This window comes from Ursus arctos, unplaced genomic scaffold, assembly GCF_023065955.2.
Source record: "Ursus arctos isolate Adak ecotype North America unplaced genomic scaffold, UrsArc2.0 scaffold_29, whole genome shotgun sequence".
Taxonomy (NCBI): domain Eukaryota; kingdom Metazoa; phylum Chordata; class Mammalia; order Carnivora; family Ursidae; genus Ursus; species Ursus arctos.
In genome coordinates, this window is record NW_026622974.1 from 28,932,174 (window position 1) to 28,949,135 (window position 16,962).

A 16,962-nucleotide genomic window follows, 5' to 3' on the forward strand; every position below is an offset into this window, starting at 1 on the left:
TCAAATAAATAAATAAAATCTTTTTTAAAATTAAATAACAAAAGGCTCTACAAAGTGTTCCAAATGTCAGATAAAGGGAGAGAAGTTGTAAACAAATATTATAAGAGAGTGACTTAAAATATAATAGAAAATATAAAATAGATTATTAATCTTAAGGCAGAAAGATGTGAACGCAGAAAGCTAAAGAGAAGAGGGCTAACATTTTCAGCTGGTGCTGGGGAAGCTGGTAGGAAATCATGTTCTGGGGAAGACATGTCTCAAGTACTAGAAAACCTCTAGTTCTAGTATTATTTCAAGATGCTCTTAAAAGCCCACCCCAAATTCCAATTTTTGCTAATACCTAATTTTTAAAAGACAATAAAGTCTAGAAAGTCCTTCAGTAAAAAAAAAACAAAAACAAAAAACCCAACTTATTTACCCACTACCTATCACGTCCTAGGCAGTGTGTAAAGTACTTTATTATTTCATCTCATTTTCACAACAACACTTTGAGGAAGGTATTACTGTTCCATTTTATAAATAACAAAAGTGATTTGACTTAATCAAAGTTACAGGATTGAGAAGGGGTAGGTTGAGATTTTGAACCAGATCTGTTCAACCACAAACAAAATGCTTTTAACAAGTGCCATTCCTCAAATAGATATTACTTGAACAGCTCAAATTTGCAAGACTTTGTTTTTGTTTAGGTTAACTTCATCTTGCTTGTGTTTGGCCTATCCTTCCGGAATTGTCAAGATCTTCCTTGGACAGTGGTTTATTACCCAGCTGATGACAACTTATACCTAGTATTGTGTCAATGGCACAAGTGACTCCAATCATTAATAAAAAAGACAGGTCAGTTTGCACAGAGCTCTTCACACGTTCTCAAGATCTCCCTCCTGTTGACATCAATCCATTCAGTAGCCTGCATACTGTCATTCACTTAGTTCTCAGTCTATTGGGCTGTTACTCTTTTTCTCTCCTGAGCTCCCAGTCCTCCCCTATGAACTTGTTCCAACCACATCTTCCCCATGTCAGTCAACTACAACTAAATTCTTCCAGATGTGTAGGCCCCAGATCTAGAGTCATCCTGGAGTCCTTTCTTTCTCCCACATCTCCACAATTTTTCAGCAAATTTTGTCAACTCTACCTTCAAAATAGATTCCAAATCCAATTATTTCTCACGTTGTCTATTGCTATCATCCTGGCCCAGGCCACCAGTCACCTCTTATCTGGATTATTGAAATGGCCACCAGGTCTGACTCCCAGCTTCTACCCTTGCTCACCTTTTGTCTGTTCTCTCCCCAGAAGCCAGAGTGGTTCTAAAAAAAACCCAGTAAATCAGATCATGTCACTCTTCTGCTCCAAGCTGTCCAATAGTTTCCCATTTGACTCTGAGTAAAGCCAAATCACTGCAATGACCTAAAAGACCCCACGTTATCACCCCCTTTCCCTTACCTCTCTGACTTCACTTCTTAAAACTCTTTCTCTCATCCTTCACATATTCTAATAGATCATTCTCTCATATCTTTCAGATCTTTGCACAAATATCACTTTCTCAAGGAAACATTCTTTGTCCACCCTATTTACCTTGTGCATTTCATGACAGAACTTCCTATTTCCTTTTCCTTCACTTTTTTTCTCCGTAGCACTTATTACCATCTACTACACTATACATTTTCCTTATTTTTTTTAATTGACTGGCTCTCTTCTCTAAAATGTAAGTACCTTGAAAGGAGGATTTTTGTGTATTTTATTCACTGCTCTGGCCTGTAACCAGAACATAGTGCATGGTGAGTTCTTTACATGTATGTTGAAGACAATCACAAAAGGCTTTCCCTTGTTGAAATTCAAATGCAGTTGGCCAAATTCCTTAACTTCTTTGTGCCTCAGCTTTCTCATCTATAAAATGGAAGGAATGAAAGTACCTCCTTCATGGGGCTGTTGTGAAGACCACATGAAATGAAAATGACACCTGTAAAGTGCTTAGACAGTGACTATCCCATAGAATGCACTCAATAGATGCTAGCAGTCAGTACTATTGACAGCACCAAGTAGGGCACCTCTTCTTGTTTACTCATTTCGCAATCATTTACTGAACATTTGCTATGTGCTAGGCACTCTGCTGGGCATTTAGAGAAAAAGCAAAATACAGTTTTTGTCCTAAGGCATTTATTGAGTCTCTCGAGAGGACAGTTCAACCACATAAAGACATGAGAAAGAAGCATATACCTTTGTGAGAACACAGAGGAAGGGCAGTGAAGTCATAGCAGGGGAATGGAGTCAGGGAGACTTCCAGGAGGATATGACTCTTGAGGCTTCAAGGTTAAATAGCAGCTCAGTAAGTAGAAAAGGCAAGGAAAGGGCGCTGTACACCAGAGGTCAGCAAACTATTGTCTGTGGGCCACAGCTAATCAAGGCCAGTGTTTTGTACAGCTCTCAAGCTAAGAATGGTTCTTACATTTTTAAAGGGTTGTAAAACATAACAAAAAAGAATATGCAGCAGACACTGTGTGTGGCCTGCACAGCCTAAAATAGCAGCCTAGTGGAAACAGTATGTAAAATCACAGCATTGAGAAAGAGGAGATATTTTCAAGGCACAGCAGGTAGCTCAACTGAACCTAAGGACACCTGTGGGGACAGTGGGGGTTGGAATGAGGCTAGAAAGGAAGGACAAACCAAACAAAGCACCCCGTGGGCTAAGACGATGAATCTGAACTTTGGATGAGGAAATTGACAGCTGTGTAGAGGATGGAGAAGTGTAGGGGAAGCTGGAGCTCACTTAGGAAGCTACAAAAGCAGGTTATAAAAAACATGATGGAGTCTAAACTAAGATCTTGTCATTGAAAAAGAAGAGAAGGCGTTGCACAGGGCGATTTTTAGGCTTTGGTGACAGACTGAGTAAGGATGGAAAGGGAGAAATTCGGACAGAATTCCAGCTTCTGGTCAAGGTCATTAGTTTGCGATCCATGCTTATCATGCTTTTCGCATATAGGGTAACATAAGAGAAACAGTGGAAGGGAAGATCATGATGTTCCAAAAAGACAAACTGACTTTGAAGTTGCTGGGAACGCTTCAAGATCAATGCTTGTTGGTAAGCCTGGAGTTCCTAGAGATGAATCTAGGCCAGAGATACAGACTGAGGGTCTCCAGCGACTGGTACAATCTACAGCCATAAGAGAGAATAAGATAAGTAGGAGGTGTGTAGACCTAAGAGAGAAAAAGGAGTGAGGACAGAAAAAAGACACTGAGATGAGAAAATATAAAGGAACTTAATGCGAGAGCCTGAACAGGATAGCCAGAGAAACAGAAAGGAATCCAGGAAATAGTGCATTTTCAGACACCAAGAGGGTGAAGCATAGGAAACAGGACATGTCCATAATGCCAAATACTCTGGAGAGCTCAAGGGAGAAAACAGGATAATGTCCATTGTTTTCATTTAAACTTAAATTTAAAAAGTTTTTGCATTGGGTATGTCAATATGGATCACCATACTTCATATGAGCAGTTTTAGTGAAGTTTCAGAATAAAATACAGAGTAAAGCTTAGCTAAAGAAAAACCAAGAAGAAAAATTAAAAACATGGAGACAAATATCTGAGACTAATTACTTGAGATCTTGACTGTAAAAAGGAGAAACAGGGAAGTGGACCCAGGAATCAGAAAGGGCAAGCTCAACATTTTAACCCTTTATATATGAGATGAGCATGTTCTCACTTAAATTTAAAGCTGTTTTTCTTTATGGAAGTAGTCCAGTTAATAAATAATGTTAGAATGCCATTATTAATAAATAAAGAAGAAATTATAGAAAACCACTATTCTGCAATGCCCAGTGAAATAATGAATGTAGGCAATGTCCATCAATGTCTCCCAAGAGAGATGGCCAAGCATTGCATACATATGTACACTCCTCCACCTAAGAAATATTCCTACCAAAAAATAAATGAACCTAAATTAGAGCAAGCCCCTGTAACTACTTACTAGTTTATGGGAAAGACAAGGGCAAGAAACATACTAAGTGATGCTGTGATGATGCAATCAGAAAAACCCAAAATGTAAGGGACTACCCAGGATAAAATACTATCTTAAATAAATTAATTTCAAGAAGAAAAAAGACTGGGGGAGGGGAAGCTATAGAGTAAAAGAAACTTAGAAGACATATCAACCAATCATATTTGGATTCTTTTTTTTTTTTTAAGATTTTTATTTATTTATTTGACAGAGAGAGACAGCTAACGTGAGAGAGGGAACACAGGCAGGGGGAGTGGGAGAGGAAGAAGCAGGCTCCCAGCCCAATGTGGGGCTCAATCCCAGAACTCCGGGATCACACTCTGAGCCAAAGGCAAACGCTTAACGACTGAACCACCCAGGCACCCCTATATTTGGATTCTTATTCAAGATATTTTTAAAATAAGACGATTGGAAAAATTATGTTGTTAAGGAATTATTACTAAATTTAGGTGGCTTAAGGATATTTTTAAAAGAACCCTTATCTTTTAGAAATATATATTGAAATATTTATGAATGAAATGATATGTCTGGAACTTTCATAAAAACAATCCAGGGCAAAGAAAAAAAATAAGCCGGGGTGGGGGCGGTCGGGAAATCCAGGCAATGGGAATAGATGAAATCAGACTGGTCATGAGTTGATTAACTGTTGAAGCTAAGTGATGGGTATATGGGGATTCATTATACTATTCTCTTTATTCTTGTTAACATTTGAAATTTTCCATAATAAAGGTTTTTTTTTTTTTTAACCGTCTTTGTGATCATTAGCTCCTCAACCCCCCAAATCTCAGCTCCTTTGGTATCTGGTCATATTTTTCACTTTCTTTACAGTACCGTGTATCTCTCATATTTGTCTGTGATTGTGGGTGATTCTTTCATTCATTTCCATATTTATAAAATGAAGCATATTAAAGACTTTTACTTTTTTTTCCTCACTGGGATCCATCTGATGCTGAGTCAAACTTATGCTAAAAAAAAATCCTTGCCCCATTCTGTTCCACAGATATTTATGAATTTATCTTTCTTTTTAAGCACAATTTCTGTTGTTGGGGAAAAGGGGAAGTGAGAGTTTTTTTAACCTTATCCTGGTTATCCATCCTTGAGATAAACATCTTCCCTGGACCGGTTGTCAATCGGTACTCCTAAAGACCCAGGGTCACACCTGACTATAACCATTCTCGCCTCTCGTCCTTGGGAAGTAAACCATGTAAGATTTCACAGGTTCTTTTCTCCAACTTTCTTGACATTCTCACTTCTATCATTTCTCCAAGTTTATCAGCATTAGCCCCAGAGCAGCAATTTTTCTCTTCGCTTCCTTTAGATGTTGTCACTCATCATCATCATCATCATCATCATCGTAATCCACTGGACGCCATTTTGAAACACTGACGTCATTTTAAAAGTTAACTCCGTTTGTTTCTCAGTCGGATCACGCTAATTTCCCTTCTCACTATTTCCCTTCCCTTTCACTATTTTTATTCTTTTATTCTTCTACAACTCTTCCTGTATGTATGCCTCTCTCTCTTCCAAGAGAAATGGCAGGTTAAAACTAGCAAGGGCATGATAGTAATTAAAGATGAATGAACCTCAAAAGACTCAAGCTCGCAAGCAGTTAGAAGTCTTTAATCACATGCATTTTTTTCCCAGCTAGAGCATAGAACAGAGCTAAGCAGCTTGGCAACATGATAGGACATGGTTTTACCAAAAGACTCAGGAAGAAGTGTTTTTTTTTTTTTTTCCATAAATTCCTTCAGTTCCTCAAGATGGTGTCTATTGAAATAATTATGCAGCATTAATCTAACTTCCCAGTATACTGCACAGGGCTGAGATTAGGGTGAGTTGAATAAAGCTGGGTTGCAGTCAGATCCTGTCCTCCTTTGGAATTTTATTCATCATTGATTTTTATTTTAAAAAGTAATGCATTAAAAAATTGTGTATCTTGCTTACAGAGTATTTTTGGCATCCCCTTAAAATTTGTGCCAGGTAACACCTTCATTTTCCTTACCCTAGTCCCAGCCCTTGAGCTCTGAGTGCTAGATAATCAATCAGTTCTTTTATGTATAAATAAATGATGGGACACAAACTTTTGAGTTTCGTTTTTCTTTTGTGTTTTTTAGTTCTGGGGATGAGTTTACAAAAGCTTTGTACACTTTTTCCTTTTTCCCTGTTGTGAAAACCAGCAGTATTGTGGAACATCTGTTCTCAAATCTTTTTTTGAGGATTTTATTTATTTATTTATTTATTTATTTATTTATTTATTTATCAGGGAGACATTGAGCACAAGAAGGTAGAGTGGTAGGCAGAGGGAGAGGGAGAAGCAGGCTCCCTGCTCAATAGGGAGCCTGAGGTGGGACTCGATCTCAGGACCCTGGGATCATGACCTGAGCCGAAAGAAGATGCTTAACCAACTGAGCCACCCAGGCATCCCTGATCTCAAACCTTTTGACCCCGGCCCAGTGTAGTGGGACAGAGGCCTTTCTCACCTACTCTCACAATAAAAAATAAATTGGTGATAAAAAATTGAAAGAAAAGAAAAGAAAATCAGTAAACTTTTTGCTAGCAGCTTTCATGAACTGCTTTTATTTTGTAAGAGAAGCCCCTAAAGTTATACACATTATTTTATATTATAAAACTATATCTTATAATTTGAAAATAATCTAGTAATTTCATTACATTTACTTTGATATTATAATTCAAGTAATACAAACACACACACACACACACACACACACATACACACACACACACACACACCCCCAAGGCAAGTTATCACAAATGAAGTTTTACTCTTCATCAGAAGGGATTAGGTATAATTTTGCTCTAGAATGGGCACACTGATGACATGCCTCGAAGTCTAGCTTTTGAAAATTATAAACTCAGGATATGCATCAGGGACCTTCTGTGTGTTAGCCCAACAACCCACAACAAATTAAACTGATTATTAAGTTGAATCAATAGCAATTTATCTTTAAAAGGCACAGATGGTAGCAACCATGGACAGTTCATGGTGGATAACAAATTATTCTTGAAGATTATGGGATTTCCTACTACCAGGTGAGCGCATGTTCAGTGTGTTTGCCAGCATTTGGTAGTAGCTAGACTCCCCTGAAAAATACCTTCTTAATCTTTAAGAAAAATCTAATAACATGCTCATTTAAATTTACAAATGCCATATTTTGAAATAAATCCTCTAGTATATTAGTAGTAAATTGCTCTCAATCATAGTAGAAATTAAGGTCTGGAGAATTATTTGTCATTTGCTCATTAAAACATAGAAATAACTGTTTTCTTCTGATAGTTTGCTGCCCATCAGGAGGTCCATATTTGGGAATCACGATCTAAGAAAGAGTTCCCTGATCATACTCTAGTTGAAGCTCCCTGACTCACAGAAATATAACCATGATTCATTAATTCACTTAGTAATTCAACAAAGATGGGTTGAATGCCCCACCATTGTCAGATAGTATATTAGATACTTGAAATTAAAAAAAGAAAAAGTTGCAATGCTATGTAAAACTTACCATTTATGCTTTAAATGTAGGCTACTGAGGGACACCCAAGGGTAGGGATGTGACTGGAGGAAATAGTTTCCAATACCATTTCTCTGCTATCAGGGGTGCAGCCCAGACGACCCCTTTGGGAGAATGAAAGAAGGGTCCCCCTGCTCTCTAGAGAACCAGTCCCAAACTGGGGTGCCCAGCTTGATGCTCTGACTGACAACTGTATTTCAGTCCCCATTCTTTCATTAGTCAGGTGCCCCAGCAAGCTACAACCTGCACAGCCACACACAACAGTCCTATGGGCTCTTCTTTTTCATCATTCAAGTTTTATTCAGCTCACATGTCTCCTCCCCAGAAACGGATTCTCTGACCAGCTTATTGAAAATAGTTTCCGCAGCCACTCTCCATCTTATCACCCTCTTTACTTCTTTTGCTGCACTTTTACGATCTGAAATCATCTATTCATGTATTTGTTTACTTAGATACTGTCTGTCTCCCCACCTCTCCACAGGGCAAAAACGCCCTCAGAGCAGGGTCTGTGGCTGAACACCAGCCCCCTAACAAAGTGCCTAATAAAGTAGGTACTCAATATTTCCTCAATGAGTGAATAAAACAAAGGTTATCCAGATGAAGAATGGGGAGATAGCGTGCCATGTAAAGGGGAAAGCGCATGCAAGTGCAAGAAACAGAACCTCATTCAGAACAGCACAGAGTCCACGTCAGAGCGCACAGTAGGGGGTGGGAAAATGTCAAGGGATGACTCCAATGGAAGGTGGAGGTCAGATCATCAAGCAGTTTGTATGTTACCCTAAGAAGCTGGGCTCCATCCTGGGGGTTATACAAGGTTCTGTAAGGACTTCGAGAATAGTGACAATATCAAATTTGTATATTACAATATTCTGATGACAATATGGTTGTATGGATTTCAGAAGGGGGAGACTAGAGGCAAGGAGATCAGTTATAAAACTATTGAGATTTTCCAACCCAAAAAGAGGGCTAAACCAAGATTACAATTGTAATACAAGAAAAGGAGATTTTAAGAATGATTAGGATGTAGAAGTATCTGGTTTTCGTAGAAGTATTGTGGTTTTATGTGAAGGATAAGGTAGGAAGAATTATATAAGATTGTTCCTGCCTTTTGACATGGGTGACCATGTGAATGATGGTGCACTCCTTGACCATAATGGCCCCATCAGCACCACAATCTAGCCAATTGATTTAAGTGGTACCATGTGGAATTTTAGGGAAATAGTCAGGATGTACCAATCGCCCAATTTTTCCTCAAGACAACTAACCTGAGCAGAAGGCAAAGCTGTCTTTTAAAAAAAACTCAGCTGATTCAGCATAGGCAAGATAAATCTCTAAGTCTTGTCTAGAATTACGCCTTTTTTTAAAAAGATTTTATTTATTTGAGAGACAGCACGAGAGAGCGCGAGTGAGCAAGCAAGCATGAAGTGAGTGAGGGCAGAGGAAGAGGGAGAAGCAGGCTCCCCTCTGAGCAGGGAACCCAACATGATGCAGGCTCATCCCAAGACCCTGGGATCATGACCAGAGCCAAAAGCAGCTACTTAACTGACTGAGCCACCAAGGCACCCCATTGATGTTGTTTTTAAAAAATCAGCCAGCTGAAAAAATTTACTGAATGATTTTCATGAGGAATAGAAAATGCCAAGAGCCAGGGAAGTTTGTCTAAATATGTGGCCTTGGGCTCTTTCTTTCCAGTGGCCCCCTCACCTTCCCATACTCTAACCCAAAGAGACTTTTCTTATCCCATTCCCAAAGAATGTGTCACCTGTGTTCATCACACCTAATTATCAGATGCTCATCTAGGCAACACTTGTGCATTATCACAAGTAACTCTCTCCCTCAGAAAATAAGCAAAATGCAGGGGGGTAGGGGGTGTGTCCCTTGGGAAGCCAGAGAGTGGGAGGATATTTTGAGGCAGGTAGGTTTTTAGGTCCCTGTAATCACAATGGAGGGTATCCTCCCACTTGCTTAAGTAGAGAGGCTTCTCCTCTGTGGGCTGCCCTTGTGGTTACACAGAACAGGAGGGGAGGAGCTGAGAGCATGAATCAGATTTCCTAAGACTATTCAAACAAGTTGAAGACAGTCCACAAAAGTACAAATATACCTCATTTTCCTCTGTATGTGCATTTATAGAGTGCTGGACAAAAGTCACATTTTAAGTTTATATATTATGCTTTTAAGCTTATATGTTATAAAGAGTTCACAATATAAAAACATACTCTTTTGTAAACCCTTTTACTAAGATACTATTAAGCTAATTTGTCTCTTGGGTAAATTCATTTTCATAACCAAGATGTGTTTAAAGTAATATAGATATAAAATAAGTAACAAATTAACTTAAGTACATAAATCACTGATAGTATATTCCCATGCATTTATTTACTCAGAAAAATGACCCTTTCCCTCTTTAAAATGGCATTAGAATTTATTGCCATTGTATCTAGAGGTCTTTTTAAAAAGCTTTTAAATATAAACATACGTGAAATTTCACTAAATACTTTTTAAATTATTATGTTAATGTTTATCTAACCAGTTTTGGAACAACCTTAAAGCTAATGCAAAAAATAAGAAGTCGAAACAATAAACAAAACCGCAGAATCCCAAGACGTAACTTTGTATTGATCCTGACTATTGTTAGTCTAGAGAAAAAGAAATGTGAGTGAGCTTCTGTTGTGGAAAGGATATTGAGTTTTACAAGTAAACAGAAGTTCATCCATCACATGGAATTAAGAATCCAGGCAGATCAATGTAATGAACCCAAGATTTTCATCTCAGTTGAACTCAAGATTTTCATCGCTTTAAACACAGACAAAACATTATTAACAATCAATGTTACACAAAATTAAATCTACACAAATGAAAACCATACCATCTGCCCTTATGTTCAAATTTCTATAAAACGGGTCATGTGAATCTGAAATCATGCTATAAAAATTTGGTTTTGGCCAAGTGAAGTTCTTTTGTGAAAGACTCACACTACCCTCCAGCCCTACTGAGCGCTAAATGCAAGCTATTTATTTTGATACACTCTGCTGAACTCAGACAATGGTTTTTTTGCGTTTTGGAAAAATTACTAAAGTTGAACTTTTTACACAATTGTTTAACGTAGTCCAAACTTTAATCCCATTCCCACTTTGAAATAGAACCTCCTATTTTCTTTATTATCTCGTTATCACGGCCACACTGTTTCAGAACAAACACGGCTTTCTTTGGATCACTATGCATTCTAATTCATTGCCAACTTTTACAAGCCTTCCCCACATATGCAAACAGATCTGCAGAAAATCCACGTAAGACTGACAAGTTTTGAAAATAATATTTTTACCTTAAATTAATTTTTGCTCATCCAGAAATTAACTAGAAGATACACTTACAACACATGTAAAGGTTGTTCTGTTGAAAGCCTTCAAAACACATTAGCACTACTGATGGCAGCAAGATACACGATTTTTCCATTCTTATACAAACGCCCCAAGTTTCTGTAGGATGAGATTGCTTTTCCCTCCATAGAAAAACAGGAGCATGCCTCATACCACAACAAGGTGCATCTTGGCCAGTCCCAGTCAAGGATTCTGAGGTACCAAGGAAAGTCACAATAAGCTGGTCATTTTCAAGTATTGTCACCGTCCACGCTCAGTAAAACCTGTAGCCGAGAGCTGAAAGGTTGTCGAGTTTTTACAGCCCTTGTCAGACTAGTCAGGCTGTACAAATGTCCAAACCCAGCTTCTAAGATGCTCTTTGCAGTAACACTTAGAAATGAGTTTACTGCCAAGTAAGCCTATTAACAAATGAAATGCGCATGGAGGAAAGTAACAACTAACGTTGCTTAAATCAAAACAGATCTTGACTTCCTTACCTTCATACTAGGAAGCATAGTAGCTTTTGTTTTTGTTTTTGTTTTTTATAAGGGGGTACAGAAGTTTGTTCAACAGCCAGCAGGCCCTGCTCAGCCCCCTACTCCACAGGGAATTAACCGTCACATTCCAGCCCTGTCATCAGAACAATGAAAGGTGAATGTTGTGCAAAACAGCTTGGGACCACTAACTGATGATGTCATTCCTCCCTTATATGGTTCATTATTGTGCAGATTTACTTTGGTCTGTGAAAAGGGGTGGAGCTGCCCACGGCTGGAAGGGGAGGCAGATCTTAAGAAGCAGAGCAAGTGAAGGGAATTATGCTCTCCACTGAGGAAAAGGCATCGGGGAGGGGGAGGAAGTTGGGGAGGAAGAATGCCATAAAGAAAAGATATGCATAAAATGTCAAATGGGCCTCACTCCTGATTTTTCAAACTAGCTAAACTCCATACAGTTCTGTTCGGCACACAATGGAATTTAAATAGGGATCCCTCCAGAGCCTCATCTGTGATTCCGCCAACAGGAGGGGATTCGCGGTCAACCCGAGTGCCGGTTAACTCACGTGCATCTAAGTGAAAACACTGCGGAGCGGGCTGCAGAATGCCAAGTGACCTTTAGTTTAAGGATCATTGTGTCTTAAAAAAATTTTTTTTACCTGAATTTATTTCTTCCCCAAAAGTGTTTTGAAATGGCAAAAAAAGTGCTGTCCACACAAACCAAACGGGTGAATAGAGTCAAACTTCAAGGAATGTCTACATCATCATTCATGCAAATATCCTCAAAATCCTCTATCATCTTCAATTAGTTTCCCTTTTCTTTCTTTTTTTTCCCCATGTTTCCCTCCTTCTTTTCTTTCTGAGTCTGTGAGTAATAATTCAGTCAAAAAGCCATTAGGTAACAAAAGCTCTAGTATATTTTTGGCTAATATATACGCATAGACTTTGTCTATCATTTATGTTAAGAAATGCCATTTTAATTACAGAATAAAAGCATAGTTAGTATCAGATAAATTAGTCAAATTAATGCTAACACATTAAAGTTAGCAAATTAAATGTTTGGAGAGCATTTTTGAGTGCGTAGATATCTTTCATATTATACAAATATAAGCCATTATGTTATGGCATAGAAAAGAATATGAAGGAAAAATAAGTTAAAGATAATTGCTTTTCTACCTTTCTCATGCTCAGTCATTGCTTTTCATTGCTTTTCTCATGTTCAATCATTTTGCTTTACGAACATGTCTGTCTTCTATCTTATCTAAACTTAAAACAATGATTAGTGTATGTTTCAGGGTTGCAGTTCTGAATGACGTGTTTTGATTATTGAGTTATTTTGGTAAAAGTTACATAAAACAACATTTATGGTCAAGGTAAAATGGCAGATATTGAACCAATTAATTGATGGTTTGGGGTTTTTTGTTTTGGGGGGAGTTTTCCCAACTTTTTTTTTTTAAAGATTTTATTTATTTATTTTAGAGAGAGAGAGAGAGGGAGAGAACACAAGCAGGGGGAGCAGCAGAGGCAGAGGGAGAAGCAAACTCTGCACTGAGTGAGGAGCATGATGCGGGACTTGATCCCAGGACCCTGGGATCATGACCCGAGCTAAAGCCAGATGCTTAACCGACTAAGCCACCCAGGCACCCCCCAGCTATCTTCACATGATTGGGAAAAACCAAAATTGAAAAAGAAACTGGTGCCACCATGTGTTGTATGCAAGGCTGCACTAGTGTTGGGGCAAGGGGTTTCTTGGCCATTGAGAGACCCAAGATTGAATCTTGTCTTTGCACCTACTGGGTAGATAACCGAGAGGATGTTTTATAACTCCTCTGGCTCAGTTGACTTAGCTGCCTAGTAGGGATAGGGATTTTAACTTGCAGGGTTGTTATGAGAATTAAACAAGACAATATGAGTCAGGGCCACAGAGTGTGCATGTAGTGGACCCACAATAAATACTTAATAATATGTCTATGCACAGTTTATTCATCTGGATAATGGTAGGCACTTTGCAAAACTACAAATTTGTAGTCTAATTTTGACTATAAATTCATGTTTAAAGAAAGAGAATCAAGGGCTCAGGACTGATTATATAGTCAAGAGGCATCTTGCATCAGTCTGCTTCTGGTGATTTGAGCTTAAGGTATATAGTCCCAGGGAGGCATTATGTTCAAAGCCATAGCAAATCACTATTTAGAGACAAATAATAATAACAAGAGGAAATGTTTTGGTTATACTTGAAAAATCTTTAAAACAAATACAGTAAATGTCAATCACAGGTGTGTTTTTTCTCTTCCCTGCTTAATACTACTAAATAGCTACATTCAAAATCAACTTAAAGCCCTACTATTAAGACTCACTTAAAATAGCTGATGTTTTAGGGGTGTCTGGGTGGCTCAGTCGGTTAAGCACCTGCCTTCAGCTCAGGTTATGATCTCAGGGTCCTGGGATCGAGCCCCACATCAGGTTCTGCTTCTCCCTTTCCCACTTCTCCTGCTTGTGTGCTCTCTCTCTCTCTCTCTCTCTCTCTGTGTCAAATAAATAAATACAATCTTTAAAAATAAAGAGATAGATGAGTTCCTAGAGGAAGGTCACTCTGCCTATTTCAGGATCACTCTGCCTATTTCAAGCTGTACGTAGTAAGGAAATTTAATTTTTGCTTTTGCTTTTGTTTCCCACATAAAAATGAGTGGCTGAAGATATGAGGGGTTTCCATCCTTATGTAAGTGAGACATACGAATCTGATGAACCCAGCAGCCCAATGTCTTCAGGAGTGTCGCTCTAGACCCAGTCCTCCATTTGGTTTCTCAAACTTAGCAGAGGATTCCATCACCTGATTTAACCAGAAGTGTAGTTGATCCTGCAGCTAGAATATTGCTGCATTTACCTGATTGAACCTTTCATGCAGCGAACTTGTCAGCATGTCTACAGGCCAGGGGGCTGAAACTCTACCAAGCTTACACGTAGTGCTTACTAATAACTGTATGTGTGGCAAAATTCATTTGGAGACTTCTTTCATTGTGATATATCATTTGTCATGAGTTACCAGTATCTTCCAATAAGATCTGACAATTGGAAAAAAGCAAGCTGACTTGGCCCAATTTGCTACACCATGGTTAGGAGTTGGATTTTATTTTGAAGCAACTGATTTATATGACTAATATGTAGAGAATGAACTTGAGAACAGGGAGAGCAAGAGTGGAAAGATGATGTCTAAAGGATGCTATCATGGTAGCCCAGACAAGCAGTGAGATGGTGGCTTAGATAAGACTTCATCTTGGACTAAGGCAATGGCAATGGTTCTGGGAAAAAAATGGACAAATTCCAGATATAATTTGGAAGCAGAATCAATACAACTTACTGGTGGTTATGTTTGGAAGGTTAAGAGAAAGAGAAGGATTAGGATGATTGCTTGCATTTTAGCTTGAGTAAATAGATGAAAGTACTGTTAACTGAGATAAGCATAAGACAAACAGATTTTCACAAAGTGACCAAGAGCTCCATTTTGGACACTTTAAATTTGAGAAGACTATTAAACATCCAAATGGGCTGGTCCAATATGGATATTCACTCAATTATTATTTACTCAATGAATTAAATAAACATTTTTGTTTAAAGAGGATTAGTAATTTTCTTTTCTGTGAATGACATTCAATCAAGGGGAGGCTCTCCCTTTCTCAAACTTTTCAGCATGGGTTAACTGAAATGTATATTCCAACGTAATTTAGTCCACATGGAAAGTATTATTGTGATTATGGGTCCATAGGCCAAGTCCTAAATCCAATGTGAGCGGGGATCTTCTAAAACAATCCACAACTTCTTAGAGCACTGGATCCTAGAGACAGAGTATCCAGGTTCCCAACATCCTTTAAGCATCTGGTTGCCACTGAGCAACATGACCTGAGCAAGTGGCTCTTAAAATCAAATCTCCTCACAACTGCTCTTTATTGAAATTGATCAGGAAAAGAGATAAAGAGAACATGTTTCCTACACATTCTGAGAAAGATCTAGTTTAGCATATGGCAAGTGGGAAGCTTCTCAATGTGTAGGCGATTACTGGTCTTGCCAATTCAATGTGCTTTTATCTCAGGAGACATTTTTTGCTGCAGAGGAGGTTGCGCTCCAGAACTGTGAGAAGTGGCTGCACTGGTGAGCTGGAGTGGGCAGGCAAGGAGAAGTCATAGGATATGCTAAAAGCACTGCACTTTGCGTTCCTTAGTTGGAGGGTGGGGGTGAGAGGGAGAACATTCTTCCAGGATCTCTCCCTGGAGGTTTGGTAATGGTGTATTAAGTCTGGGCAGTAGTTCTGCACACAATTATGCCTCCTTCCTTGGGAGAAATATAATCCCAAACTTCTCAAATGTTACAGATTCCAGAAGTCAGACAAATCTGTGAGCTTTAGAGAGCTGAAAATCAGAGAATATTGGAGGAAGGACGGTAGGTGTAAATAAGTGGGTAAAGTAAGAATATTTCTATAAGTAGAATATAGGATTTGCTGAAATTGTAACAAATGACAAAGACTAGGTAGACCAAAGCATTCCTCCCTTCTGACAGCACACGGGAGGCAGAGCAGCCATAAGAGCCCACCATTTTCAGTTCCCTTCACATTTCAGATCAGATACATCTACTTCTTGAGCATTTAAGAATAAAATAAATAGAAACTTCTATAGGAAGTAAACTTTTCTAGGAAACTGAGAGTTATGCAGACAATTTAAAGCAAATTCTTAGGGCACAGTGTTTCTGAACTTAAGAGGAATGAGTTGAGATTAAATAAAGTTGACCTCTAGTTTGTTTGCAGTTGAAGCTCACATTCAGCCCCTGAATAATTTGAATAGTTTCTTGGCTAAGAGTTCACATCCAAGAGCTGAATATGTTATGCATTGAGCATAAAAGACCCAACTTTTGATTAATCTTTTCTGTTCAAACTTTTCACCACCACAAAGTACTTTCCAAACACAAGCATTCTTGGAAAAAGAGTGCATACTCGGTCAAGGAGCCAGAAAGAAGCAATCTCCAAACACTGAAAACACCACCTTCCTAAGTTCCAACTCCCTCTCTGGAGTCCAGGATTTGTAATGCTAATCTGAGTACCTTCCTCCATCCTGGAAAAAAGGGGAAAATATCAAAGTGATGGAGTTGAATATTCACTGTAGTGCTAAGAGACAACATTTTTTTTCCAGCACTTTCCTTTCTTAACTCTTTCTTGGTATACGAATTTGTACAAAAACAGCATTTGCCGGGTATTTAGCACAATGACAAATGGCTGCCAATTTCAGGCAGTGTTTCCAAGGGTTTTCATACCGGAAGAATAATCTCACTTACTACGTTGCAATACTTGATTTTGTCCACAATGCTGTTAATAAACCATCAGCTTAGTTAAAAATCCAATCCAACCAGTTTGGAATTTGGGGACCAAAAACTCCCAACCATTTGTTAGAAATTTTCACTTTGCTTTTGCAAGCTAGATGCAGTCATTTTTTTCTGGAAATTATACATCTCACTAATGATTCAATTAGTTCAAAAAAGATCTAGAAGACACTTTGGTTTTGTGTTTCTAACATAGAGAATGCCTATCAGACTTGATCAATTGCCTGGCATTACAA

At 38.5% G+C, this 16,962-nt stretch overlaps 1 protein-coding gene across 4 annotated transcripts in view; it reads right to left on the minus strand.

Moving 5' to 3' along the window:
• The window catches only part of FILIP1 (filamin A interacting protein 1), a 176,322-nt gene that overhangs the window by 28,711 nt on the left and 130,649 nt on the right, over positions 1-16,962 (minus strand). The gene's annotated exons all lie outside the window — the stretch shown is intronic.